The sequence below is a fragment of the Paramormyrops kingsleyae genome, chromosome 10 (genome assembly GCF_048594095.1).
Source record: "Paramormyrops kingsleyae isolate MSU_618 chromosome 10, PKINGS_0.4, whole genome shotgun sequence".
Lineage (NCBI taxonomy): Eukaryota > Metazoa > Chordata > Actinopteri > Osteoglossiformes > Mormyridae > Paramormyrops > Paramormyrops kingsleyae.
Window position 1 is genome coordinate 7,104,667 of NC_132806.1, and position 3,550 is coordinate 7,108,216.

The 3,550-nt window shown below is 46.8% G+C and overlaps 1 long non-coding RNA gene across 2 annotated transcripts; it reads right to left on the minus strand.

Moving 5' to 3' along the window:
- LOC140593254 (uncharacterized) lies at positions 1 to 731 on the minus strand. 2 transcript variants are annotated; one of them, XR_011993504.1, is made up of 3 exons: positions 622 to 731; positions 316 to 505; positions 1 to 131 (listed from the first exon to the last, which is right to left on the minus strand). It is a non-coding gene; the product is annotated as an uncharacterized lncRNA (long non-coding RNA). The 2 variants fall into 2 exon arrangements; XR_011993505.1 differs by having other exon boundaries at positions 56 to 178.
- Positions 732 to 3,550: the final 2,819 nt, after the last annotated feature.

Consider the following 3,550-nt stretch of genomic DNA (forward strand, 5'->3'; position numbering starts at 1 on the left):
GCTGGCTGCAGGCGTTCAACCTGGCAATCAGTGGTGCCGACCTTTGCCAAGTGATGCCAACCTTTGCCACCATAAACAGCATCTGACGACCTGTCCGAGTTCCAGCGGGCGATACTGCTAATCAGGTAGACCTGAAAGGGCCGTGTGGCACAGAGGGGACCTGAGATGACAAGATGCACTGAAATGGAGAGAAAACTAACTGGTTTGAAAAAGCTGTCTCAACTGGCAGCTTCATGACATCATAGGAAAGGAGGTGGTGTTTAAGTGGCTGAATTGTCAAATTTATTCGTGACATATAATTATAATACATCTTACCTGGAATCATGTTGGGCAGTACTTTGTGGAAACTCTCCAGGCTGTTGCTACCACGAAGGCACTTGTAAAATGGAATGTCTACACCACTGATAGTAGTAGAGTGAGCCCCTCTATACATGCTCGTTCCTGGAGGGTCCTGTATGCCCTCCATCGTGTCCCTGATGGGACGGCCACACCTCATCTACGGCTCCTGTAAATTAACCACGATAAACAGTGTATGACACTGACAGTAGCGTACGAGCACCAACAGTGCACAAAAAATTGTGTACAGGCTACTACTGTTATTATACACATGTATGTTTGTACCAGGTGATTTGAAGAGGCTGACTCCATTTTCATCCAGCCCACTGGGGGCCTTTCAGCTCGTCGATGGCTGTCTGGATCAGGTGGAATGACTCCTGCACCCCGAGTGTAACTCTCCGCACATGGGGCTTGAGCTGCGCCTGGGACACATGGAGGCGAACAACATCTTCGTCTGAAAGGGATGCAAACATCACAGAATTCTGTGCCCTGACAGCTTTGATGAGGAGCTCCAGATCTTCTCGATTGTAGGCCAGGACTCCTCCAGCGAGTGCAGACTTGAAAGTGGTGTATTTGGAATGGCTGTCAGTATGGACGGCTGCATCAAACCGATGTCTCCAGTGAAATATGTCCAACCGCACCACCATTCTACTGTCCACCCAAGAGCTGGTCGGTCCCCATATAAAATCAAGGGCACGGGCTGATCTGCCTGCTGGAATCAGTCCATGACACATGGGCCCCAGACCCTCCATGGGCTCTTCGCAGGTGTGAACGAAGGACAATCTGTGAATGTTCATTGCCTATGCTGGTGAAGCACTCAACTGTGCCTTTGCCCTCCCCAGACAGCATCTTCATCACCTGCAAAGTGTAACAATCAGAAGACAAAGGACATCAGTGTTTTAAAAAGGCTGGAAAAATGTTTTAAAAAGAATGCACTGAATTGTGTTTTGTTGTACATACTTTATTGGTGGAGTCCATTTTCAACACCGTGCCAAAAGTAGGGAATCTGTTGCCTGTAGTCCTCCATGTTACTGGCCTCTGCCAGCAGGAAGGCCTGCCATAGAATCTGAGCTGAGGGCAACTTGGACATGGAGCCTTAAAGGCGTCTCCCAAGGCTGGCACAATCCCACCAGGAGCATCATGTATAGGTCTGTCTTTTGGAGATGCTCCTCTCTGTGGTTCTCCTGGATGCAAAAAAGTTCAACAGCACTGTCTCATGTTTATGGTCTTTTGTTAGTGAGACTATTATTCAGAAGATTTACAGCTTTGGGGGGACAGACGGACAGACAGGATTCATGGTGTTCATGTGTTTCTTTTAATGACAGCAGTCAATATAACAACTGAACTAAAACATCTGAACATTTCTTTTATGACAATTATCCCCAAATTGTGCAGCTTTTGTCACTGCAGTGTATCTTTCTGGGCTTCTGGAAGAACATTTCTAGAGCCTCTTGATATGGGAAATCAGAAACGTCTGACCCATTTATTGAGATCCACATGCAGGCTGCAAGATGGTCTCTTTGCAGTCTATTGTGGATGTTTGTCTTGACCTGCAAATACATTAACTGTTAGGCTTTAAAAGTGAGCTTAAAATAGTGATAGTTTAAAGCAGAGAATCCCATTGCGAAACGTATTGTGAAACGTATTGTAACAAGTGTGCTCACTAAGAGAGCCTTGTACAAATTCAATCCCCACTTCACTCAAAATCAAGGGCTAAAGCACAGCAAGCTTACAGTCACAATGCTAGTGCAATCCCCTACACGCACCTAACGGAAACATTGCCAGCCTTCCTCCTAACCCCGCCCTCCTCCTCATAACCGTAAACCGCGGACAAAATTCATACATCCACCCACACTCACATTCATCCCAAAAATACAACATTAAAAAGTGGCTACTTCCCTGAAGAGAAGCACACGCAGCTCCCCCCCGCGTTCTCCAGGGAAGGGGGGAATTAAAGTTCCTCAGCCGACGGGGCTTATATCGGTCCCCTGGTCCTCGCTGCCAGCCTTTAAAACAAACACAGTTCCGATCCTTCTCTAAATATTTACCACCCCCGTTAACTAGCTATCTTCGTCCGCGGCTGGTCTAACACCAGCAACCGACACACCGCGTTTTCTTTCCCAAAAAGCTGACCGCAGTCCCAGCCCAAAGTTTTTCCGACAGTCTCTTTTCGTTACCACTGGCAGTTTCTACCCCCACATCCCCAAGTAGGTGTCCTCTTTACAACTTCCCCCCCATCCCAGTCACAAGTGTTCTTCATTAGCATACAGGGAGTGACCACAGCCAGAGCCGTTCACTATGGTATTTATTACCTTGTTCATGGTTAAGTCCCTTTCACAGTTTAGCTAGTTTTAGCTACTCCGGCTGCTACTCGCAGGAGGGCGAGTGTTGCTATCTTCACCACCCTGGGAGCGTTTAAAAAAACACCCATTTTTGTCTGCTTTTCAGGTGGCTGATGTGACATATTCTCCGACGGGCGCTCTCTGTCCGCTGTCCGTGTTTGTGTGCGCGCATCGGGGTGGAACCCTGCCACGCGCGATACAGAGAGCAGAAGACAATTGTAAACGCACCACCGTGTAGAGACAAAAGTGACAAGCTGTTGTGTAAATAAGATAAATAACATAAGGCTATTAAGCTTGTTTAATTAAAGGACAATGTACACTCACCTAAAGGATTATTAGGAACACCTGTTCAATTTCTCATTGGTTGATTAGATAATTGCATTAATCACATGGCAGTTGCTTCAATGCATTTAGGGGTGTGGTCCTGGTCAAGACAATCTCCTGAACTCCAAACTGAATGTCAGAATGGGAAAGAAAGGTGATTTAAGCAATTTTGAGCGTGGCATGGTTGTTGGTGCCAGACGGGCCGGTCTGAGTATTTCACAATCTGCTCAGTTACTGGGATTTTCACGCACAACCATTTCTAGGGTTTACAAAGAATGGTATGCAAAGGGAAAAACATCCAGTATGCGGCAGTCCTGTGGGCGAAAATGCCTTGTTGATGCTAAAGATCAGAGGAGAATGGGCCGACTGATTCAAGCTGATAGAAGAGCAACTTTGACTGAAATAACCACTCGTTACAACCGAGGTATGCAGCAAAGCATTTGTGAAGCCACAACACACACAACCTTGAGGCAGATGGGCTACAACAGCAGAAGACCCCACCAGGTACCACTCATCTCCACTACAAATAGGAAAAAGAGGCTAAATTG